General features: G+C 39.8%; 1 protein-coding gene across 1 annotated transcript in view; it reads left to right on the top strand.

The window, feature by feature from the left end:
• Window positions 1–13345: 13345 nt before the first annotated feature.
• Window positions 13346–27418, top strand: part of REPS2 (RALBP1 associated Eps domain containing 2) — a 261022-nt gene continuing 246949 nt past the window's right edge. The window contains exon 1 of the mRNA XM_087427758.1: window positions 13346–13566. The gene's annotated coding sequence lies outside the window, so the exon portion shown is untranslated. The remainder of the gene's footprint in view (window positions 13567–27418) is intronic.

Genomic DNA, 27418 nt, shown 5'->3' with positions numbered 1-27418 from the left:
GAGAAGGCTTGGCAGACGATTTCCAGTCTCCCTTTAATATATTTTACTTATTTCTGATGGGTAGGCATAATTTCCAAAACCTATTAAATGTTTAAAGGGTTGAAAGAAAAGAAATTCTCCCAGACGATATGGCTTTAAAATCTTTATACTGTCCACTTCACTGAAGATCAGAGTAGGAAGTATGAAGCAGATATTTTGGGAGTTTCTGAAAATATTCAGGCACTATCATACACTTAATCTGCAAGTATCATGTACAGCATATTTCGTTAGCTTTGGATTTTTTTTGTTGTTAAATTGAATTTGTCAAATCTGTTTCTCTAATTTTTTTTGGTCTTTTCCCGGTCGGGTACTTTTTTGCATCAAAAATGTAATAGCAGGGGCCGGCCTGGTGGCCTAGTGGTTAAGCTCCCTGCGCTCCGCTTCCCTAGCGCCCACGGTTCGCGGCTCGGATCCGGGCGCGGACTTACACTACCCATCAAGCCATGGTGCAGTGGCGAGCCACATACAAAATAGAGTAAGATTGCTATAGATATTATCTCAGGGCCAATCTTCCTCAGCCAAAAAGAGGAGGATTGGCAACAGATGTTAGCTCACGGCCCATCGTCCTCACGGAAAAAAAAAGGAATACCAGTTTTCTCTCTTGAATTGCTTAACTGTTCAGTTTTGTTTTTGCCTTTCACCTCAACTTCTTAGCTCTGGTCCTAATCTTTTCTCCCACTTTCTCTGTGGTTGTCTTTCTGTCTCATGCACTCAGCTAAGTCTGCTAATCGAGTTAGGCACCAAGAGGCACATGCACCAGGTTGGGGGCTATCTTAACTGAGAGACGCCATGTTTAGGTCCCTTTCTCTAAGACTGCTTACCTCCGAGTTGCTGTAGTGTTAACCACCACTTTCTCCATGCCCACCGTGTTTCACCGACTAGCACACTTGTATATAAACCAGAACAAGTTACACCAAACAGTGCTGACCTTTAATATGTGTGATGCACTCTGGTATTTTATCTCATTTAAAAAAATATGCAGATGACCCTCTACATTGATTTCGTGATTGCACTCAATCACAAATTGAAGTCTGAAAAACACAGACAGTAGGATATTTTTGAAACCTCTAGCCAGTCCCCGACCACCCTTTATAAAATAACAACACACCCTCATCCGCCCTGACCGGTAATCACTCTCTATCCCCCTTACTCTGTTCTCACTACCTGACAAAGATTTGTTCATAGGCGTTTTCCCCTACACTAGAACGTAAATTGATGGCGGCATCTTTGTTTTGTTGTATTCGGCACACCTGGACCAGTGCTTACCAGATGAGGAAGCTCAGGCAGAGAGGGGTGAAGTGTTTTGCCAAAGTCACATAGCCAGTGAGTGTTGGAGTTGGAATTTGAATTCAATCAGTCATATTAAAACAGCAAAACTAATTGTATGTGTTAGAATGAACTGTTTACCGAAAGGAACAAGAGACGGAAATGGTATCTGGACAGAGCTGCAGGGTGATTTTGTGTTCATTAACAACCCTGTCTCACCAGTTTTGGGGGAAAATCTTAGCCATTCAAAAAAATTTTTGCAGTACCTACTGTGTGCCAAGAGATGTTCTGAGAACTGGAGATAACTTGGATGAACAAGACATATAGAGCACCTGCTCTTTCATACATTCCTTTATTTTTTTTTTATTACAAAAGCAAAGCTCATTACAGAAAAATCTGAAAATTACATGAGCAAACGGGGTGCATAAAGAATACCAGTTTTGTTCCTAGCCAAATCATTTTCATCCAAATCATTAGGAGCAGAAGACAATACACGAAAACATTAATAGCCGTTGTCTCTTGGTTACTGGTATTATGGATGGTGGTTATTTTATTCTTCATATAGTGCTCTATTTAAAAATTTTCTCCAGTGGACAGACATACGCTTATAAACAGAAAAAACAAAGGCCACACGTTTTAGAGAAAATATATTAAAAAATGGTAGAAGAGTGATGCAGACAAATGAAGAGTTATCGTAGCATGCTAGAATTCTAGGTAATTTCTCTTAAAATATTGTTTAATGCAATTGTGTGAGAGGGAGTTAAAGGAAAATTATAAAATAGAAAACACACTGTAGTTGTTGGAACTGTTTTCATTTACTATTGTGATATTAGGTAAAGTGAAGTAATTGTTTTATACTTATAAATGTGTTAATATTTAACCTTTGTGGAGTGTCCCTCTGGATTTCTGAAAGGCCAATTTACCCCGTTGTGCCAGCTGTTAATGTTAAGCCACAGGAGCTCTGCATTGGTGACAGTGAATAAAGGAAATGACCTAGACCAGAATCCCTGGGGCTTAGACTTAGAATCACTGGGGCATAGTAAATAAATATTTGTCAAATGAAAAATATTGAATAGGCACCTCCTCCTGGCCTTGTCCCAATCCATCAGCAGTGATGAGAAGGCTTCACATGAAGAACCTTCTTTTATAAAAATTGCTCTGAGCATTCTACCCCAAGCACATTGTTCTTTTATTCCAAGTTTTAGTATAGGATGCATTGTAATTTACAACTGAAGACCGCTTCTGAAGTTCACTGTAGTGAAAATTTGTTGTAATTGCTGGCCATCATCCATTCTTCCTTCTGCAGGAAACAGCACAGTAAATTTGTTTTGGGTGAGCTACCCTCCCTTCTTCAGACTTATAGTTTGGTAGGACTGTCCATCAGGATACCCCGCTCTCCACCAGCCAAAGGGTAGGCACTTAACCTCAGCGAGGCCAGTCAGCCACTCCCTTCCTGGAATGTGGATTCCATAGATTCATGCTGGTGAAGCACCCCAAGGTGCTGGCCATTGGTTTCTGCTTTCTGGATCTCTGAAATGGCTCTGGTTCCCACCCTTTCCCAATTGGCTCCTTTGATTCTATGAGTTTCTCATATCCTTCCATATATTCCTTTTTTGCATAAATTAGCCTGAGTCCATTTGTTGCTTACAGCCAAAGAATCTCTGATGTTCACCAAACCCTGTCCCCTTCCTCCTCCAAGTTCTGAATTTAACCACCAATTCTCCTGAATAAGGAACATGACCCTTGTAGTTGGAGAGAAAACAGATAAGATACTAAAAAATTTGCAAAATTTTGTTTGCAATTGTGTAAAAGCTACAGGAAAACAGCCATGCTGAGTATTTCCAATAGAGTGGATTCAATAAAGAATTGGGTACATAGATGTTAGAAGGCTGAAAGAGGGGACAATGAGGTAACCCGGATATTTGTCACTGCTTCCTGTACCTCTAGGGATGATATTAGTAACTGCAAGAAGCAGCTACCAGGCCCAGGGCTGTGGCAACAAAAGGAAACAAGTGGGGTTATCAGGCCCTGGGAACTTGGCAAGGAGGTCCTGCGCTGGCTGGCATGTGGACCTCTGCTAGAGGCACTCCACACAGCCCCTGCTCAGACCACCAGGGAAGGCATGGCTGGTGGGTGCTGGTGCCTCTGTGGGGACCTGATATGGTGATGCTGGGAAGGCTGAAAGAAGCTGGAGGCTGGAGCCATGCCCGGCTTGGGTGTCGGGGGGTTGTTGTCCCTTCTCCCTCCCAATCTCCCATCAGAACCTCCCGCTGACAGAACCTAACAGGAAGGCAACTGGCTTGGGAGTTTGGGAAAAGCAGTTTGCAGAGTCCCAGTCCTGACATCACAGAGCAGAGTCCAAAAAGGGTTAGCTTAGAGCTAAGAGATGGCGGGTAAATAACCACGACAGAAGCATGCTTTCCTTTTAAAAGGCTCAGTAGTGGTTTTTGAAAATAGAGTTGCCTAGTAAATTGGAAATTTTCAATGTATCTGTGGCTATATGTAAATTACATCATCATTGTACTTTATGCCGAAAGACTTAAGGGCACAAATTTCAAACCTGTAACATGTTCTCTGGCCCTTAGTGATGGCATATGGATATATCCGTTGGAAAATTTGTCTCCTGATACATATTTATGAGGTGCAGGAGGTACAGCAAGATTGTTCCATTTGATTATTACAAAGAGGAAACCAGTATTGATGTAAAGCTATCTTAGTGATCAAAAGGTCTGTAATTGTAAGGTCATTTACAAATTCCTATTGAGAATTGCTTTCAAAATGTTAGAAGAAAAGCCAGAGAAATTCACTGTATCATTAAGAAAATACTTCATCATCTCACTTAAGGGAAATTACACATGCTCCAAATGCATATATTGATTAAGCCGACAGATTTTATTTGGAAAGTTTACAAAATTACCAATCTTCTAAGATTAATGAATAGAAGGGGAAATTATTATACTAGTGGCAAAACAAAATGTTAGATGAGAAATGCATCTATGAATGTTCATAGCAGCTTTATTTGTAATAGCCAGAAACTGAAATCAGCCCAGATGTCCTTCAGCTGGTGAACAGGTATACTGGTGTTCATCCATACCATGGAATATACTCAGCAATAAAAAGGCTGAATCTATTGATACACACAACGACTTGGATGAATCTCTAGGGAATTATGTTGAGCAAAAAAAGCCAATCCCAAAAGGTTACATACTTTATGATTTCATTCACATAGCATTTTGGAAATGACAAAATTTTAGAAATTGAGGAGAGATTAGTAGTTGCCATGGGTTAGCGATTGGGGGTGGGGGTTTGGGAATGTGAGGTGTGGTTGTAAAAGGGCAAAATGAGGAATCTTTGTGCTTGTGGTATTGGAACTGTTCAGTATCTTGACAGCGGTGGTGGATCCACGAACCTACCCAGGTGATACAAGTGTATAGCCCTTAAGACACAAACACACACACAAACGAGTATCAATAAAACTGTGGAAATCTGAGTAAGATGAGTGGATTGTATCAATATCAATATCCTGGGGGCCGGCCCCGTGGCTCAGTGGTTAAGTGAGCGAGCTCCACTACTGGCGGCCCAGGTTTGGATCCTGGGTGCGCACCGACACACCGCTTGTCCGGCCATGCTGAGGCGGCGTCCCACATACAGCAACTGGAAGGATGTGCAACTATCACATACAACTATCCACTGGGGCTTTGGGGGGTGGAAAAAAAAGGAGGAGGATTGGCAATAGATGTTAGCTCAGAGCCGGTCTTTCTCAGCAAAAAAAGAGGAGGATTGGCATGGATGTTAGCTCAGGGCTGATCTTCCTCACACACAAAAAAATCAATATCCTGGTTGTGATATTGTACTATGGTTTTGCAAGATGTTGCCTTTGGGAGAACTGGGCTAAGTGTATGCAGGATTTTCTATCATTTCTTACAACTGCATGTGAATCTACAATTTTCTCAAAAATTTTAATTAAAAACTAAAAATGGTGTGCTGCAACAATCAGAAAAGCTTGGTGATGCTTTCAGTCTTGTTCCATTTATTAACTGAAGTGAAGACAATAGTTCCTGCATGTGTGGGTTTTTTTTAACTTTTAAATTATGGACAATTTTAAACATTCACAAAAGAAGAGAATAGTGGAATGAACCCCCATGTACACAGCTTTAGTAATTATCAGCTCAAGGTCAAATGTATTTGATTTATTCCCCCATCCACTCTTGCTGTCCCTCAGTATTTTGATGCAAATATCACGTCTCATATTATTTCATCTGTAAATATTTCTATATGCATCTCTAAAATATAAGGGCTCCTTTTTTTAAAAAAATTCAAAATAACTACAATACATTCTCACACACACAAAAATAACAATTCCTTGATATGGATATCCAGATAGCATTTACGTTTCCTGGTTTGTCTCGTAATGAGGGTGTGTGCTTTAGCTTTCTTAAGGTATAATTTATGTACCATAAACTGCACCCATTTAAAGTATACAATTTAACAAGTTTTGACAGATGTTAACACCCATGAAAGCACCACTACAATAAAAAAACAAACAATGACAAAAAAGCCCCAGAACATTCCAATCATGCCCAAAAGTTTCCTTGTGCCCCTTCCTTCATCTATGGCCACAGAACAACCACTGATCTGCTTTCTGTCATTATAGATAAGTTTACAGAGAATGTTATAAAAAAAAACCTAAATGGTACATGATTTTATGAAAATTAGAAGGAAGTCTGGAGAATGAAGAAAAATATGTGTATATTTTTGCCTGATATATTTTGATGGTGAGCCCCTGACACAGAAAGCAAGTTCAGTTTGGAATACTATAATAATAATAGCCAACATTTATTGACACTTAGTATGTGCCAGATATTTACAAATTAGATATTACATTATCTAATTTGTCTGATGATAACCCTATGATTCTTAACAATCCTATTATTATCAAACCCATTATACAGTTGAGAATACTGAGGCTTAGAGAAGTAACTTGCCCATGATCTCAAAGCTTATAACTGAAGGAGCTTAGATAAAAAGCTAGGTTTTTTTTTCCAAGGAAGATTGACCCTGAGCTAACATCTGTGGTCAATCTTTTTTTTTTTCCTTTTTTCTCCCCAAAGCCCCAGTACATAGTTGTATATCCCAGTTGCAGGTCCTATCTAGTTCTTCTATGTGGGGCACCGCCTCAGCATGGCTTGATAAGCGGTTAGTAGGTCCATGCCTAGGATCCGAACTGGCGAACCCCCGAAGCGGAACTCGTGAACTTAACTGCCATGCCACCGGGCCGGCCGCTGAAAGCTAGTCTTTGATTCCAGAGCAATTCCTTTAAACATAGCTGCAGTCCGTTTATCAGCAAAAAGAACTGACATGAGAAGAACACCTGGCTTTGTTGCTAAGAAGTCTTACCCTTTCTTTGACAAAGGAGCAAAGGCAATTCAATGGACAAAGGATAGTCTGTTCAACGAATGGTGCTGGAACAACTGGATAGCCACATGCAAAAAAATGGAATCTACATACGATCTTTTACAAAAATTAACTCAAAATGGATCTTAGACCTAAATGTGAAGCTATAAAACTCCTGGAAAAATTAAAAAATGGGCAAAGGACCTGAATAGACATTTTCCCAAAGAAAACATACAAATGGCCAACAGATACACAAAAAAGTGTTCAACATCAGTAATTAATGGAGAAATACAAATCAAACCCACAATGAGATATCACCTCACACCAGTTAGGATGGCTATTACCAAAAAGACGAGATAAATGCTGATGAGGGTGTGGAGAAAAGGGAACCCTTGTGCACTGTTGGTAGGAATGTAAACCAGTACAGCCACTATGGAAAACAGTGTGGAAGTACCTCAAAAAATTAAAACTAGAGCTACTATGTGATTCAGCAATCCCACTTCTGGGCATATATCCAAAGGAAACCAAATCATTATCTGGCAGAGATATCTGCACTCCCATGTTCATTGCAGCATTATTCACAATAGCCAAGATATGGGAACAACCTAAGTGTCGGTCGATGGATGAATGGATAAAGATGTGGTATGTATGTACAATGGAATATTATTCAGCCTTAAAAAAGAAGGCAATCCTGTCATTTATGACAACATGGATGAACCTGGAGGGCATTATGCTAAGTGAAATAAGCCAGACATAGAAAGACAAATACCATGTGGTATCCCTTATATGTGGAATCTAAAAAAAGTCGAGCTCATAGAAACAGAGAGCGGAAAAGTGGTTGCCAGGGACTGAGGGAGAAATAGGAAGAAGTTGGTAAAAGGGGAAAAGCTTTCAGTTATAAGATGAATAAGGTCTGAAGATTTAATGTATAGCATGGTGACTATAGTTGATAACACTATATTGTATAATTGAAATTTGCTAAGGGAATAGAACTTAAATGTTTTCACCCCCACCCCCCAAAAAAGAGGTAAATATGTAAGGTGATGGGTGTGTTAACTTGGCGAGGGGAATCTTTTCACAATGTATATGTATATCAAATTATCACATTGTACACTTTAAATATCTTACAATTTTGTCAATTATACCTCAATAAAGCTGGGGGAAAAAAGCTGAAAAAAAACTTCCTAGAAGATAACATAGGAAAAAATCTAGGTGACTTTGGATTTCGTGATGACTTCTTAGATATAACACCAAAAACATGATCCATGAAAGAAAAAACTGATAAGTTGGACTTGATTAAAATTAAAAACTTCTGTTAAGAGAATGAAAAGACAAGCCACAGACTGGGAGAAAATATTTGCAAAACACATATCTAATAAAAGACCAGTATCCAAAATATATAAAGAACACCTAAAACTCAGCAATAAGAAAACAACCCAGTTTAAAAATGGGCAAACGATCTGACTAGACATCTCATCAAAAAGATACACCAAAGGCAAATAAGCACATGAAAAGACGCTCAATATCATATGTCATTACGGAATTGCAAATTAAAACAACAATAAGATACTACTACACATCTATTAGAATGGCTAAAAACTATGGAGACAGTAAAAAGGATGCCAAGGGGTTCAGGAGGAGGGAGGAAGGAGTGAATAGATGGAACACAGGGAATTTTTAGGGCAGTGAAACTGTTTTGTATGATTCTGAAATGGTGGATACATGTCATTATGTATTTGTAAAAAGCCATAGAATGTACAACCCAAAGAGTGAACCCTAATGTAAACTATGGACTTTAGTTAATGACAATAATGTACGTATATTGGCTCATTGGTTATAATGAATGTACCACATGAATGCAAGATTAACATATGTGCAACTGAATTAATAAAGATTAATATGTGTGAATTAACATGGGAAACTACGGATTGGTGGGGTGAGGAGCTATTTGGGAATTCTCTGTACTTTCCAATCAATTCTGTAAACCTAAAACTGCTCAAAAAAAGAAAGTCTGTTGATTAAAGAAAGTCTTAGCCTCTGCAAGCTTCAGTTTCCTCATCTCGGAAGTGAGGAGTTGGACTATATCTCAGAAGGAAATTCTGTCCTTAGAAGTAGAGATGAATTTTACCCCCCTTACATTTTCCAAAGTGTTTTACTTTGTGATTTTTATCTATCCTCACCAGGAGTCTTTCAATGGTTGCATTGATAGATCAGCCGAGCTGGCATCACTTGGCAGTGGGTGTTCTGGCAAAGAACAGACTCACACAGAAGATTCAAAAGTTTTCTTTATCAAGTCTTTTTGGTGATCTTTTAAATAAAACTTTAGAGAAAACTTGTTTCTATGTCTATCAAATGTTTCCTGTCCATTTTAGTTTGAAAGCCGTTTTGTGTGTTCATCTACAATTTTGGTTTCAGTGATCTTGAAAATATGATGATCATTTCTTTTTTCTTAATGTCTTTTTTTATTGAGGTAACATGGGTTTATAACGTCATATAAGTTTCATGTGTACGATCATTTCAAGTTAGAGTAAATATTCTAAGTTTTGGGAGAAATCTTAGTTATATTATAATTTCAGTGAAATCCTTTGTTAGCCATGCCTTGTAGCTAAATATCACAATAGTTTAGTCTTAAATGAATGTAAAGATTTATACACTAATATAAAGCCAATTGGTCAGATTGACCTTATTGTGTTATCCTGGTATAGGATATCCTGGTATAGGATAAATATAGACATTAAAGAGCATCATGGCCATATAAACTGCCACTCTACCTTCTACTCGCCCAGGGGAGTTATGGCACATATAAGCCACGGTGTCCCATGTTCCCTGCAGGTTGTCATAAATGTTTGACAATGATGTTTAATAAACCCAACTGAGTGAAGAAAGAGGTACAAGAGAACTAGATTGAAAAACATCAGCAACCATCTTAATGTATACCACAATGCTGTTTAAATTACAAACGGATAAAAGTGTTGTGAATGATTCTTATTGAATCATTTAATTTCTAAGAAGTCAGGGCAATTTGAATTGCTGGAGCCCTGACTTTAAATTTACATTAACCAATATTTAGTATGGGAATCAGTGTTGCTTTTCTGGGGAGTAACTGTTAACACTAAGTATTTTTGCTTATGTTGTATTAATTGTTCCCTTTTAGTCAAAAAAAACCAGGCTTGCCCATCCACCACTTCTCTCCCATTATAAAAAGGAATGTTAAATATGTATTTAGATTGCTTAAAGCAGTAGCTTTAAAATTTCTTGGCTGCAACCCACAGTAACATATACATTTTACATTATCTATTTATCCATCTATCATCTGTCTTTTTATGATAATGGAAGAAATTTCTCACAAAGTGTTACCTATCCTTGCTATGTGTAATACATTCTGATCTGATCTATTCTATTCTGTTCTATTTCATTAAAAAAAAATGCTGATCATGACCCTCTAATTAGATTTCACTAATGGGCCAAGACCTGCAGTTTAAAAAATGTGGTTTAGAGAGCTCCAGATGAAATGTGCAGTGAATAGACCAAAGTATCACATACAATGATAAAAATGCATTGAAAGAAGGCTTTTACCACCTTACTTGTGAATAAATATAAAAATTTAAAATCAACACACCACAGACTATATTTCTGGGGAGTGGGATTGAGAGCTAGAGCCTTTTTATTTTATCTTCCAAATTATTAGAAAAAATAACGTTAACATGTATAACTTTTATAGTAAAAAAAAAAACTTCTAGCGTGATGTAGCTATTTATCCTAAGGAGCTGACGTCATGCATTCTAAAAGTTATGTTTTATAAAAAATAGTGGAAAGTTGGGTGCATCAGGAATGTGCACTTATAGGGTATTAGTTGCATTGACTGTAGATTATCTGTGAGATGTACTATACAGCCATTAAAAATGATGATGTGGGGCCTGCCCCGTGGCTTAGCGGTTAAGTGCGTGCGCTCCGCTGCTGGCGGCCCGGGTTCGGATCCCGGGCGCGCACTGATGCACTGCTTCTCCGGCCATGCTGAGGCCATGTCCCACGTACAGCAACTAGAAGGATGTGCAGCTATGACATACAATTATCTACTGGGACTTTGGGGGGAAAAATAAATAAAATTATAAGAAAAAAAATGATGATGTGAGGTCTAGCTCAGTGGTTCTCAACCAGGGTGATTTTGCCTTCCTGTTGACATTTGGCAATGTCCAGAGACATTGTGGGTTGTCACAACTGGAGGAGGAGACTGCTCCTGGTATCTAGTGGGTAGAGGCCAGGGACACTGCTCAGCATCCTACAGTGCACAGGACAGCCCCCACAGCAAAGAATGATCCCCAAATGCCAATAGTGCTGAGGTTGAGAAACTCTAGCTAAATGACTGTATTTACATGGAAGCTTTACCTTCTTCCTCATATCTACAAATAATCTTTTTTTGTAGCATTTTATCGGTATCTCTCTCATACTTGAAATACAGTTATTTATGTTCATGTCTTATTTCCCTTCCCAGGTAGAAAGTTCCTTTTTACAGATGGGATATGTGCCTGATTCATCTCGGTATAACCAGCAACCAGACCACCTTGTGTCTTGTAATTGTTTAATAAATATTTGTTGAATTATTACATAAGAAAAAAGATGATGATACTCTGTAATTATTAAAATGGAAAGATGTCCAAAACATATTTAACTGGAAAAAAAAAGCAGGTTATAAAACAGTATGAGTGATTTACAGATTCAGTACAATCCCTATCACAATCCCAGCTAACTTCTTCACAGAAATTGATAAGCTGATCTTCAGATTCATGTGGAAGGTCAAGGGACCCAGAAAAGCCAAAACAATCTTGAACAAAGTTGGAGGACTCACACCATAGAACTCTCAGAATAAAGTATAAATCTTCATGACTTCGGGTTAGGCAATGATTTCTTAGATATGACACCAAAAGCACAAGTGACAAAAAGAGATAAACTGGATTTCATCAAAATTCATCAAAAAACTGTGCTTCTAATGATACCATCCAGAAAGTGAAAAGACAATCCACGGAATGGGAGAAAATTTTTGGAACTCATATATCTGATAAGAGAATGTATCCAGAATATATAAAGAACTCTTACAACTCAATAATAAAAGACAACCCAATTTAAAAATCGGCAAAGGATCTGAATAGACATTTTTCCAATGATGATGTACAAATGGCCAATGTAGGGGAGGAAAAATAATTCTCCCTCTACCCTTCTAAGTTCTCGGCTGGGGCCCCTGTAACAAAAGACAGACTAACAAGAGGAAAGCATACAGATTTATTTAATATAAGTTGTATGTGACACGGGAGCCTTCATAAAGAAATGAAGACCTGAAGAAGGGGTTAAACCTGAGTGATTTTATGCTAGGTTTGATGAAGAGTAGAGAGTCGTGGAAAAATGTGATAAGACAAAAAGGGAACGAGCTAAGAATAGTAAACCAAGGTAGCATGTCCTGAACCCCATCGCCAACAAGCACATGAAGAGAGACATGCAAATAAAACCACAGGGTGCCACTTCATACCCACAAGAATGGCTTTAATAAAAAAGACAATCAGGGGCCAGCCCGGTGGCGCAAGCGGTTAAGTGGCGCGTTCTGATGCTGTGGCCCGGGGTTCGCCGGTTCAGATCCCGGGCGGGCACCGATGCACTGCTTGTCAAGCCATGCTATGGCAGCGTCCCATATAAAGTGGAGGAAGATGGGCACGGATGTTAGCCCAGGGCCAGTCTTCCTCAGCAAAAAAAGAGGAGGATTGGCAGATGTTAGCACAGGGCTGATCTTCCTCACACACACAAAAAAAGACAAACAAGTGTCAACAAAGCTGTGGAGAAACTGGAACCCTCAAACATTGCTGGTAGGAATGGTGCAGCTGCTTTAGAAAAGTTTGGCATTTCCTCCAAAAATTAAATACAGAGTTATCACATGACCCAGCAATTCCACTCCTAGGTATGTACCCGAGAGAAATGAAAACATTTATTCATGCAAAAAGTTGTACAGGAATGTTCATAGCAATTCATAATAGCCAAAAAGTGGAAACAACCCAAAAATGTGCACCAGCTGATGAATGGATAAATAAAATGTGGTATATCCATACAATGGAATATTATTTGGCAATAAAAAGAAATGAAGTACTGATACATACTACAACATGGATGAACTTTAAAAATATTATGCTAAGTGAAAGAAGCCAGGCATAAAAAGCCACATTTTGTATGATTCCGTTTATATGAAATGTCCAGAATAGGCAAATCCATTGGAGACACGAAGTAGGTTAGCGATTGCCTAGGGTTGGGAGGTTTGGGGGGAAAATTGGGAGTGACTGCTAATGGGTCAGGGTTTCTTTCAGGGAGGATGAAAATGTTCTAAAATTAGATTGTGGCTATAGTTGCACAAACCTGTGAATATACTAAAACCCAGTCAATTGTACATTTTAGATGGATGAACTGTACAGTGTGTGAATTGCATCTCAGTAAAACTATGTTTTTAAAAAGCAAAGAAAAAGCAACACTATGCATATTTGCTCCCTAGAATGTAGCGAGCTAAGATAAATGTGGAATGTTAGCGGGTCAGCTTGTACCTGGTTTTCAAAAACATTCATTGTGCAACTCCTGATTGATGAGTTGCAGCTGCACTAGGAGGGATGTGACTTGGCACTTACTCTCAGAGACAATGCTTACTCTCAGAGACAATGCATGAAGCATAGTGTACGCCTAGTTGCTGAATCCGAGGGGTGGCTGCGCTGAGTTGAAGTACTCTACACCGGGTTCAAGCCAACGCTTGCAACTGAGCATGCTCCGTGTGGTGGAGGGACCGGGAAGCTGTGCCTGGCCACGCGGCCAGATCCCAGGAGGCAGCTACTTTTGGGCCACGTGCGTTGCTTACTGCGCATCTTTTAAAGCTAAGTAAACAAGCGGGTGTGGGCGGGGGTGGGGGAATACCACAATGTGTAGTGAAAGCTTGTATTTAGCTATCTTAGTCATTCTCTTTAGGTGACAGGATTCTGGTGATCTTTATTTTTTTCTTAATACTTCTGTGTCTTCTGATTTTAGTCTATAAGATTTTATTTTATCTATTTTTTAAATAAAATGATCTGATAAACAGAAGTCTTTACATTCCTGGGCTAAATCCTACTTGGTCATGGTGAATGATTCTATTAATGTATTATTGAATTCTGTTTGCTATTATTTTATTTACAGTTTTTCATCTAGCGCCTTGGTCTTCTGTTTTTTTTTTCCCCCCGACCATTCTTCAAGATTAGATTTCAGGGTTGTACTGTCCTCATAAAACGAATTACAGAGTTTTCCATGCTTTTCTGTAATCTGGAACTGTTAGTTGAGTGTGGGAATAATCTGTTTATAGATTGCCATTTTATTATAAAAGGATATAACTCAGGAAGTCAGATGGAAGAGATGCACAGGGCGAGGTATGGGGAAAGGGCACAGAGCTTCCATGCCCTCTCCCAGCGGGTCACCCTCCCAGCACCTCCACTTGTTCATCGACCCAGAAGATCTCTGATTTGTGTGTGTGTGTGTGGAAATGATATATTAATGTTGTCTTCAGAAAAAAAATAAACCTTTACAAAGAGTTTAGGTTTTTTTTTTGTTCCCCACACCAGGAGTGGCACTGGTGAGGCTGGAACCCTGGGCAGAAGAGTCAGCGGCTGCCCAGGCCCCCCAGGCTCTGTGCATCCTGTGGAGATGGTGCTTGGGCGGGGCTGCTGAACTCTGGCACCGACTGTTCCAGGGGAGGCCCCACCCTGCCGTGCTGGCCTCCATTTTTATTGTGCAAGCATGGGAACAGCCTGGCATGGTGAGTGGGAAGGTGGGAATAAACTTTTGGGATCAGACACCAAGCAGGCTGAGAGCTTAGGTGCCAGCTGTGTAGGGGAGTGCCAGGAAGGGCCACGTGCCCGGCACCCAGAAACAGGAGTCCCTTTCATCCAATGGGAAGTTGAGTCCCAGTTGAGCAGTCCCCACCCCCACCCCAATCCACACTGGGGAAGCCACAGGTTCCAGCTTGTTTGTTGCCATTCTTCATCGAATAATCCTGCTTGTCTCTCCTCACTTTTAGACACTTACAGAGTACTGGCCTTTGTTTAAACAGGGTGTCTATCTCACAAGCGTAGGGTTTTGCGATTTAGGAATAATATGATTACACCATCAGACCTTCTCAAACGGATTTTCCTTAGTACATAGTCTCTGGAGAATTCAAAATGCATATGCTGTTTTATGTTACTTTTCTTTCTAGCGGTCAGATTACTAAAGATTTCTAAACTATCCTTTTAATAAATGTGCTGCTTCACCTCAAACACACACTGGTTTCCATCTCTAGCCACAGGAGGGCGCACAAATACATTAATCAAGTGAAGTTTGGTACAAAATGTTAGGGACCATCTTTACTTGGGTTGAGGAGAAAACCATGAGCAGTACTACTCTTGTTAGGGTAGAGCAGCACTGTCTGATAGAACTTTCTATGATGCTGGAAATGTTCTGTATCTGTGCTGGCCAGTACATCAGCCACTAGCCACATATGAATATTGAATTCTTGAAATGTGGCTAAGATGACTGAGGAAATAAATTTTAAATTCTATTTAATTTAATTGTAAATTTGAATAGCTACATTTGGCTAGTGGCTACCATATTGGACTGCACAAGTCTAGAGCACTAGACTCTATAGGAATATTGGTTTTTCTGAATGGCCTTATGAAGTTGGCATTTAAACGACTTTGAATCTAACAACAATGACTTAAGAGGTGAAGGAAACTAACATTAATGTTCCCACCATTGGCCAGCTACTGTGCCAGGTGTACTTATACGCCCATCTCATTTGACCCTTGCTATGCACCTGAGAGATGGATATTAGTATGCACATTTTATGAATGAAGAAACAGACTCCAGAGAGATGAAGTACCTGGCTCAAAGTCATTGAGATAGTCATCGAGCCAGATATATTCATCTAATATTTTTTGAGAACCTACAATGTGCCAATAAATACATCAGCTTGGCACTGTTATAGATACTGGAAATCTGTAACAGGAACCAGTGCTTGGTATGGAGGCTGTTTTAGTAAATGCTATCATTCTGTCTTATATAGCATTTTCTGATTTATCTAAGAATGATTCATACATTTTAGCACATCATATTCTCAGAGTTGGAAGGAACCTCCCAACTAACCCTTATCGCCATCTCTGATGTATGAAATTCTCTATTCCTGTGAGCTCTGATGGAGGCAGGGGGATAACTGTGTTCCATTTTCAACTCTGTCACTAACTAGGCCTATGACCTTAAGTAGATGGTTTGCCCTTCCAGAGCTAGAATTTCCTCATTTCTCGAACAATGCTTTTAGCCTAGGAGATTTCCAAGGGCTATTTCATTTCACTGATTCTGAGACTCACATTTTTTTTCACATTTTAACATCAGTTTTCATCTGGTGGTCAATGGCACATCACAGTATAGTTGGCAGCATTTTGTCTTACTTTTATATGTAAAAGAATGGTGTATCATATAATCATAACACCTTAGACTAGATGAAATGTGATCTGTATAATTTTAGAATATTAGTGAAAATATGTCTCTTTATATTTACTTTAATATACATTTTGAAATTCTCCAAGAGGCAAAGACAATGACCTATTGTGATTCTAAATCCAGTTTAGAATATCAAATTGCATGTCATAATCAGTGCTTCCCCAAGTGGCTGAGGCATGGCACATAACACACAAACTCAAAAATCTCCATTGCAGTGACCACCCCGCTATAGAATTGTAGAACAGCAGGATTCATCTTAGGCAAAGTTGGGGGATGGGTACAGTTTTGTTTGTCTTGAGAGTTTCCCATCCTTTTTCTTTATTCCTCTTCTTCGGGTACTCAAAGCTTCTAAGCTCTGTCTCCTCTGTGATGGCCTCTATCTGTTCCGCCCTCCCTAACCCCTGTCTCTATCAGCTACACTTGAGAGTAAATTAATTCTGAGTATATTTTCTCATGAAGATTTATGACCAAGGAAATCATTTGGTACCAATGGTGTGTTGGCATCAGTTTAACATCCGGCTCTCTGGGGGTGGGGGTGGAGGTGGAGGAAGGCTTGATTTGTAGCATTTGCCAATTTCTGTGGTATAAATACTCCCACAGTGGTTGATTTTAAGCTACTGATGTGATGTCAATCACTTTGTAAAATTCCTGAGAATTTAACAGTTAACTCTAATGAGCCAATGTGATCCTGCTCCAGCATACCACCGCTTGGTACGGGTCTAATTATTCCATTCTTCTGCCATAATCCTGTGATGGTTCCTGATTGCCTCCAGGATAGAAGCCAACTTCTCCAGCTTGATATTTAAGAGCAGGAGATGATCCAGGTCTCATGGGTCCTGAAGCTTATGCAGTTTGGGGGCCCTCTTTAAGAACAATAATACAAACTTAATAATACAACGTTAATTACAAAAGTGAATAATTATTTGGAATGAGAAAAATTATAACAAATTACAAATGTTGAAAAGCTGGCAAATACTAGCAACATTATAAAATCTGAAAAAAAAATCACATAATACGATTGGAAGAACTTTCCACAGACTTGCTTCTGACTATGTACATTTTAAACCTCGTTTTTTATCCACTACCCATGTACTTTAGGTACCAGGTGCCCTAAGACATGATCATATTGCCATATGTCCTCTGGCAGTGGGCCATAGGAAATTCCTGGGAGCCATTCCTATTTGGGATGGCTAACGATGACTTAACCGTTCATGGAAGTGATTGCAAACCATTTAAATATATCTCTCTGAATCCTAGCAAAAAGTATCTCCAACTCAACTTCCCCTTAGTTGGGTCCCCACAATGCCTGTGGCCACTCCAATGCCACTGAGCACGATGGGAAGTATATCAGGGTTCATCAGAGAAGCAGAACTGCCATTAGTGATAGAGGGTAAGGGACTCATTATAGGGTTAGATCTTTGGCAGCTGTGGGAGCTGGTGCCTTTGTCTGTTTTTGAGCCCAAAGTCACTATAGGTCAGCTGGAGGAGCAGTTGGGAAGGAGAGCTGAATGTGGAAGGAGGAGATCTGGCAGCAGCCAAAGGAGCTGTGGGCTTGAGTAATGGCCAGTGCCATCTAAGTGGGGGGTCAGATCAGTGACGCTGCGTGCAAGCTGCCACAGTGCCTAGCACCCTGGACTAACCTTCAGAGCCTCCGAAATATGACTGCTAGTTGACGTCTGCCTCCCACAAAGTGTCTCCAGTGGCCAACGCTAACCTGGAACCATACAGAGAATATAGTTCCAGCTTAGCTAAATTAATGCAGGACAATGCCACTACAGGAAGTGTGAGGGAGGGGACACTGGAATGGAAAGAGATGATGTTTTAACTGATTGCAGCTTAAGCATTTTACTTTTCAAATTTAAACATATGGCCATGTAATCAGGTTGCTAGGATCTTTCCTTAAGCTACGTGATAAATCCATTCTGTTAGAGAGTCAATAGCATCGAGTTCCAACCTACCTCTCAACCTTATTTGCTCTCCTTTCCCTTCCTATCTCTGTCACACACACACACACACACACACACACACACACACACACATATTTACTGAGCTTTTATGTACCAGGCATGTTCTAGGGACTGGAGATCTAGAAGTAAGCAAAACTGACAAAAATCCCTACCTTGGTGGGGTTTGCGTTCTGGTGGGGTGGAGTAGATAAAACAAAGAAACACATTGTACATCAGGTGGCTAGAGGGGAGACAGGGAGTGGGAGTTAACAGGGAGGAAGCTTTGGGGTAGTCAGAGAAGGCCTCACTGAGGAGGTTGAGCAGCAATCTGAAGGAGGGGAGGGAGGGAGCCTCATGGCTATCTGGGACACAATGTCCAGGCCAGGGAACTAGCACAAAGTCCCTGAGGCGAGGTGGGTGAGCTTGCTTTGTTCTAGCAGAGCAGCTTGAGAGCTACAGCAGTGGTGGGAGAAGAGGTCTCAAAGGTGGATGGGGGCGGCTCTGCAGGGCCTGGTGAGCAATTAGCCTTTCACTGGGAGAGCGAGAGGATTAACATGATGGCCCTTCTGGTTTTAAAGGCACACTCAGGTTTCTGTGTTGGGATGGACTGAAGGGGGACAGAGATGGGCTTTGGGGGTCCAGTTAGGAGGCCTGCACAGTAATCCTGACCTGTACCCTCTGCTCCGAGCCAGTGACGTTTTGCCCAACATACCTTTTCTCATTTGCTCTGCTTTTATTCTTTTTATCCCCATCCACCTGGATTGCGCCTCCTGCTTCCTCTTCTCATTTAGGCTAAACTTGATGTCAGAATTTGATTTCAATTTTATTTTTCAAATTTGGTAACATAATTTTAAGTTTGTCTCCTCAGCCTGATAAGAGATGGCAGAGGAATTGCTTAAGTGACAAGGTGTTTTCAAAAAGGGAGAATAGTATCTCCCGATCAGGGGCTGGACTAGCACTTGCACGCCCCTGAGAGTGAGTGTCTGCTTACATTTTGTGCCCTAAGTGCCTCTCTCACCTCATCTTAGTTCCAGCCTTGCAAGTCCCCAAAAATGACATTACAAGGGGAAAATTAGTAACTTTACTTACAATGGGGAAAACTGGCAGACACGGGACACGACCTTAACCAAGTGATCGAAGTTAACCTCACCAGTAATGGGACAAGCTGATTTCATGAATCTCCTAATGTAGTACCCCAAGAAGGACACAAGATCTCTTACACAAAAATGTGTAACTCAATCTAATCATGAGAAAACATTAGACAAACCCAGATTGAGGGACTTTCCATAATATAACTGGCCTAGACTCTTCACAACTGTCAATGTCAAGAAAGGCAAAGAAGGCCAAGGAACGCTTTCCTTTTCTTTTTTTAAATATTCAAATGACTTTATTGTTGCTAGTTTATAGTTGACATGTCAAGCATATTCAACTTACTAATAAAAGTCTCTCTTTGGGTGGCTCCCGGGCCGCTGTGAGGCGCTGCACCTTGTGAAGGCAGCGTTTTTCCTCTCCAGAAGGGAGTTTCTGCATCTTCTATCTCATTTAGGATTGTCCCTTGTTGCAGGAGTTCCTCTTATCCAGTTTTCAGTTCTGTCTCAGGGGTAATTTTTCCACGAGTAGTTGTAAATTGGCTGTGTCCGCGGGAGGAGGTGAGTTCAGAGTCTGCCCACGCCGCCATCTTGACTTCCTCCTCCCAAGGGACGTTTTCTGATGAAAGGAGACTGGAAAGACATGACAACTAAATGCCATGCATAGTACTCTTGGTTGGGTCCTGGACTGGAAAAAAGTGCTAGAAAGGACATTATTGGGACAGTGGGAAAAATTTGAATATGAACTATAGATTGGATAATAGTATTATAGCAACATTAAATTTCCTGATTCTTATGAATAAACTATGGTTATGTAAAAGAATACTTTTATTCTTGGGAAATATACTCTGAAGTATTTAGGAGGTAAAGGGGCATGATAAACTCATAGGATCAAAACTGTCTACATCTATTTACACCTATCTATATCTATCATCTGTCTATGGAGAGAGAATGATAAAGCGAAAGTGGTAAAATGGTAACAATTGATGAATTTGGGTGAAGGGGATATATGGGATTTCTCTGTACCATTTTTGCAACTTTTCTCTAAGTTTGAAATTGTTTCACAATAAAAAATTTTTTAAAGGCGGCTACAATTTTAGACTTCTAGATGAAGGGGATGGAGTTTGGAATCATTCTTTAGAGGAGGCATCTCCTTTCCTTTCAAAATAAACATGAGTGTTATCAAATAGTCATCTTTCTGCAACAACGGTGGGGGAGATAAATCATTAACTTTTTAATAGCTTTGAACTTGCAGTTCCCATTTGCATCTTAAGTCCACTAGTTCCGTTAGAGTGGGCAATTAATAAGGTACAAACAGTTATGAATTCAAATGACTAGCCTGTTTATCTTTAATTGCTTGAATGGACAAAAATGCACAAGGAAAATTTACTTTATGTAAGAATAGCATGTTATTAAAAAACGAGGTGCCTCCATATACAGGCATGCGTTTTATGGTTTTTACAGCACTGCATAGAATTTAGCATAGGGCTTTGGACACAATAACAGTCTGTCAATTTCTCAACCTTGGCTGCACATTGGAATCATCTGGGGAATTTTTTTAAAATGCTGATGCTTGGGTCTCTCCCCCCAAATTTTGACGTAATTGGTCTGCAGTGCAGCCTGCAATCTTTAAAAGCAGCCCAGATGCTTCTAACGTATGGCCAAGGAGAACTGATCTAGAGTCTTTCTTTTCTTTTTTAGGTAATCATAGTAACATCTTAAGAGATGCCACAGAGCAGAGGTGATTCAGCTTGGGAAGGCAGTGTCTTGGGAAGGCAACATGATCAATAGAAATCATCTCTCCTTCCTCTCACCTTCCTTAGAATTTTCCTTTCATGCCACTTAATATTTTTTACCCTGAATTATAGTTATTTATATTCATAGTTTCTTCCCTGCTAGACTGCACAGGATTCATGGGAGAATGATTGTTTATTATTGTCAAGTTACGATAATAGGACCACTGCGCTGAGCTCTTGGAAGGCCAGAGACTGGCCTTCAGCCCTTTCTCTAGAGCTTTCTAGCACATGGCTGTGTTCACATTTGTGTTGAAGAAACGCTGAAATATTTGGAAGCTAATATGTTCTCACCCCTTGAAACTATGTGTAGAAAAAAGACCGGAACGAAACAAACCAAAATGCTAATAGTGGTTGCGTCTGGTGCACATGATTATGGATGACTTTTTTCTTTTTTTTTTTTTAAAAGCATTCTTTTATTTTTATTTTTTATTTTTATTTTTCTCCCAAAGCCCCAGTAGATAGTTGTATGTCATAGTTGCACATCCTTCTAGTTGCTGTATGTGGGACACCGCCTCAGCATGGCCAGAGAAGCGGTGTGTCAGTGTGCGCCCGGGATCCGAACCCGGGCCGCCAGCAGCGGAGCGTGTGCACTTAACCGCTAAGCCACGGGGCCGGCCCGAATGACTTTTTTCTTCTTCTCTGTATTTTACATGAATATGTATCAATTTGAAAGCTATTAAGAATAGAAACTAAACACATCAAATATTTATCAATCAATGAATTCATCATGATTACTCAAAAAAAGGAACGCAAAAATTTATTGGTCATCTTTGGTGAATGTTAGAAAAGCAAATCGTTATTTTTAAGGCTGGTAAATAAAGGGAAAGAACCAATGATTTATCCAGCTTTCTTCAATGAACTGTACTTCAGAATACTGAATTTTGTCTATCCATTCACCAGTTGGTGGACATTTGAATTATTTCCAATTTTTGGCTATTATGAATAATGCTGCTATGAACATTTGAATACAAGTCTTGGTATAGACATTTAATTTCTTTTGGGTACACACCTAGGAGTGGAATTGCTGGGTCATATGGTAAATTTATATTTAACTTTTTAATAAACTACCAAACTGTTTTCCAAAGTGGCTGTACCTTTTTACATTCTCACCAGCAATCTTTGAGGGATCCAGCTTCTCCACATTCTCACCAACGCTTGTTATTGTCTTTTTGATTATAGCCATTCTTAAGGGTGTGAAGTGGTATGTCCTTGTGGTTTTACTTTGAATTTCCCTAATGATCTTGAGCATCTTTTCATGTACTTATTGGCCACTCATTTATATCCTTTGGTGAAATGTCTATTCAGATCTTTTGCCTGTTTTTAAATTGAGTTATTTGGCTTCTTGAGTTGTAAGAGTTATTTATATATTCTAGATATAATTCTTTATCTGATATATGATTTACAAACATTTTCTCCCAGTCTTGTGGCCTGTTCCTGACTGTGTCTTGCATGTAGGTGGTGCTCCATAAGAATGTATTAAATGGATGTGGAGAAAAGGGAACCCTCATACACTGCTGGTGAGAATGCAAACTGGTGCAGCCACTATGGAAAACAGTATGGAGATTTCTCAAAAAATTAAAAATAGAAATACCATATGATCCAGCTATTCCACTACTGGGTATTTATCCAAAGAACATGAAATCAATAATTCAAAAAAATACATGTAGCCCTGTGTTTATCGCAGCATTATTCACAATAGACAAGACGTGGAAGCAACCTAAGTGCCCAACAACGGATGAATCGAAAAAGAAGATATGGTATATATATACAATGGAATACTACTCAGCCATAAAAAAAGACAAAATCGTGCCATTTGCGACAACACGTGTACCTTGAGGGTATTACACTAAGTGAAATAAGTCAAACAGAGAAAGACAAATACTGTATGATTTCATTCATATGTGGGATAGATATAGATATATGTGGGACAAACACAGATACAGAGAACAGATTGGTGGTTACCAGAGGGGAAGGGGGTGGGGGGAGGGTGAAAGGGATACCTATATATGATGATGGATAGAAACTAGACTACTGATGGTGAACACGATGCAGTCTATACAGAAACTGAAATATAATGTACACCTGAAATTTACACAATGTTATAAGCCCATAAGACCTCAATAAAATAACTTTTTTAAAAAAAGAAGATATTAAATGAAGGATTTAGCTAATTAGGCCTGCTCCACCAGGGCGATCCATTTCATGGCCACAGGTTGTGCCTCTAACCATTTTGCTGCTGAGTTTACTAAAATTTTATTTATGATTTAGCATCTGTATTCACAAGTGACATTGGCTGGTAATTTTCATTTTTCAGGCCTGTATCAGCCAAGGTCAGTCAGGAGACAGAAACCACACCAGTTAGTTAAACAAAAGACAAATACTGCATGATCTCACTTATATGTGGAATCTAAAATAGTCAACTACATGGAAGCAGAGAGTAGAACTGTGGCTGTCTGGGCCTGGGGGAGAGGGATATGGGGAGGTATTGGTCAAAGGGTACAAAGTTTCAGTTATGCAAAATAAATAAGTTCTGGAGGAGAAAAAAGAGTTACTTGGAACAGGGCTCTCCTTATGTATGGAATCCAAATTGAGTTGTATTGGACAAAAGAAAACTTTATACAATAAATTTTCTTGAAAAATTGCAATTATCCCTTTGCTTTAGGATAGTCTAGAAAAATCACTGTTGAAGGGACAGCCTATAACTCTGTATTCAATTCTAAAATAAATAATAGGTTATAATTTTAAAAAAGAATTTAATACAAAGAATTGTTAACTATGAAAGAATAAAAAGAGAACTCTAAGGTGTCATGGCTGAGTGAACAAAAGGAAGAGGTTGGACTTATTAAAACTTAGAAACTTAGTTCGGGCCAGCCCCGTGGCTTAGTGGTTAAGTTCAGCGTGCTCTGCTTCGGCAGTCCAGGTTTGAGGGTTCGGATCCCGGGCACGGACCCACACCACTCATTAGCCATGCTGTGGCGGTGACCCACATACAATATAGAGAAAGATTGGCACAGCTCAGGGCGAAATTTCTTCAAGCAAAAAAAGAGGAAGATTGGCAACAGATGTTAGCTCAGGGCGAATCTTCCTCAGCAAAGAAAAAAAAAAACTTAGAAACTTAGAGGAGGGGACTGGGACCCAGACCTCAGAGGATAGGCACTGCCAACTAGGGCTGCTGTCTCTGCGGTTGAGGTGCAGTGACAATGAAGCTGGCTCTGCAAATGTTGAAAAAGCTGCCAGCTGGCTTCAGATGCTGCTGTGGGAAGGAACTGCTGCCGTCAAGGTGTAGGGAGCAGATAGGGAGGAGCAAGTCTCTTCCTCCCTTTCCAGCCTGACAGTCTGTCTCTCGAGCTCCTCCTACTGGCAGAGATGTGGTTGGCAGAGTCCCAAGCCCTGGCATCATCAGCCAGAATATAGAAGGACTGGTTTGGAGCTGGGGACAATAATTTACAGTTTGACACAATGTCACAGAAAAATAAGGTAATCTTTTCCTACATTTACCATAAATTATTACAATTTATATAGTCCTAACTCCTCTCTTTATTAGCTGCGTAGTTTAGATGAGTTTTTTTAAGTTTCCATTCATTTCATTTACTCATCTATAAGAGAGCAATAATCCTATACCTACCTCATAGTGTTATTATTTGAAAGTTTCAAATAAATTCTCTAAGAAACACAGCAATTTTGGGTGCTTTTATTTTTGGACAGTCTTTTATACATTTTCCTCTTTTTTCCCCTCTGTCATTAGTTCTCAATTTGGTGTTGTGTCAATGTAGGTCACGTTTATTTTCATCAAGAACCATCTTGTGTTTACATTATTCCGAGTCAAGAAGACAAGGCCCATCTCAAACTTAACATGTCCAGAACTGAACTTTTAATTCCTGTGTACAACCTTTACCTCATGCCCTGCTCAGTTATCCTTGTCTCATTAAAAGTCGATGCCAACCAACTGATTGCTCAACCAGAAACCTTGGAGCCATTCTTGATTCCACCTTCTACATCTAATCCATCAGCAATTTCTGTTAAAAAAATGTTTTTAAATGATTAAACATTTTGTGAGTCATCAGTCATCCAATTATAAGGGCCTGAATATAACTTTTTTTTCCATTTCAGGTGAATTAGAATGATGTGTTTTTACAAATCTGATGGCATTTATATAACGGTTCATACAGATTTTTTAATACCATATTTCATCTAAGATCTTCAGAATAATTTCTTTAAATCATACATGGCAATATAACTTATTTTTTTCTTTATAGAATACTCTACATATATTTTTGCCGTGTTGATCTAGGGATATTTAATTTCTTTTATTATTAATGAAACGAATCTATTACTATTTAATGAAAGTGGATTTTTTTTAGCAATTTCCTTTGATTCTACCTCCAAAATATATCTTTAGATCCCTCTACTTCTTTCCATCTTCGTGGCCACCAGCCCAGTCCGAACCACCATTATCTCTCAATGACCAGAGCCACAGCCTCTTACCTGGTCTTCCCACTGTCACCCTTAACCATTTCAATCCATTTCCCACGAACTGTCAAGAGATATTTGATTATTTCTCTTCCCTACTTAACTCTTCAATACCTTGCCAGTGTACCTTGAATAAAATCCAAACTCCTTACCCTAGTCTCTAAGGCCTTACATAATTGGATTCTTGACCACCTTGCAGGCACATTTCATGTTTACTGTGCACCAAGAACATTCTGGTCTTCTTTCAATTTACTGAACTTGACGATTTTTGTTCCACCTCAGGGCCTTTGAACTTACTGTTTTTCTGCCTCTCCTTACCCCAACCCCACCCTTCCTTCTCTTCCTTCGAATCTCAGCTCTAAGTCAGCCCCCTCCCTTTTACTTTCTAATCTAATCTAATACTCTGCTTTCTTCCTAGTGCTTATCACACAGTGTCAACTTTCTCTTTGTTTATTTACTTGTTTTGTCTGTATCCTTTGCTAGAATGTAAGCTCCAAAATACTAGAACCATTTGTGTCTTGTTTACCATCCTGTTCCTAGTAAATATCACAGCACCTGTCTCGTAGCAGCTACTCAAGATTTATGGAGTGAAAACCAAAACGAAGGGCTTTCTCTTGTGGGAGATCAAGATTTGGCCATCCTAAAATATATCTCTTTACCTTGATTGTTTTTTCTGAGGGACGTTTGACCTCCCCCACTAACTGCCTAAAGAATTTGACATGGTGGCTCCTTCCTGGAACAGATCTATCATGATCGCTGTAAAGATAATGTAGGATAGAGGTTACAATAGAAAAGTCACCAACAAGCCCATCTTATTGGAAGTTCTGTCTCTCTGGCCACATTCTCTGGATGGCCCTGCGAGGAGTTGCCAGACAATCATTTACATTTATAAGGGAAATCTCCATTTGTAAAGGTATCTCCCTCTCTGTTTTGGGAAGAGGGGGGATGGCCTCATTTCTAGAGGCTTATCAATGTGGAAGGTGAGGCCTTAAATCTGCATAATAACCTTACTCTTGTTTACTGTGCTTTAGTGGTAATCTCCTGTAACTGACTCCCCCCACCCCCAACATCCTCCTTTGTCGTTGGCTGAACATGGTATTTAAGACGAGAATTTCTGCTATTGTGTTGAGAAATGCAGCGTCCCTGCTTTCTCCCATGTATACATGTTATTAAACTTGGTATTATTTTCTCCTGATAACCTGTCTTGTTAATTATTTGGCCAGCCATAAGAACCTTAAGGGAAAGGGCAGAGGGAGATTCTCCCTCTTCCCCCGACACTTGCCATCTGGCAGCTGGGAATTGAGCAAGGAGAGTGAGGGAGACTATTTAGGGTAGCCGAGACAATGGTCAGGCTGCTTTTCCATCCAGACATGGGCAAGGCCCAAGTCCTACAGGTAGGGAATGGGTCAGCTTGGGCTCACACACATTTTTTTGTTGAGGAAGATTTGCTCCAAGCTAACATCTGCACCAGTCTTCCTCTATTTTGTATGTGGGTTGCCACCACAGCATGGCTGCTGACAAGTGGTGTAGGTCACGCCTAGGAACCAAATCCAGGCTACCGAAGCAGAGCACACTGAACTTAACCACTAGGCCATGGGGCTGGCCCCGGGATCATACAATTTTAGTTCTTTTGTTTCCCTTGGGGTTGGGGGAACTAAAGCATTGTGAGAGGAAGTTGACCAGAATTACCTATGCAAGTTTCCTTGTCTGCCAAATGAATAAGAGGAACATGATGATTGCTGAAATATTTAGGAGACATGTGGAACATAGACTGTAGAGGAGCCTGGGTGGGGTGAGGGGAACTAGCTAGCAGATTACTGTAGTTATCAAGGTGAGCATGATGTGGTTTGATCTGGGGTGGCAGCAGTAGAGATATAAGAAGTGGTTGTATTTG

This window comes from Ceratotherium simum, chromosome X (genome assembly GCF_057802395.1).
Source record: "Ceratotherium simum simum isolate JZ-2026a chromosome X, ASM5780239v1, whole genome shotgun sequence".
NCBI lineage: Eukaryota > Metazoa > Chordata > Mammalia > Perissodactyla > Rhinocerotidae > Ceratotherium > Ceratotherium simum.
This window is presented reverse-complemented; position numbering and strand designations above follow the sequence as displayed.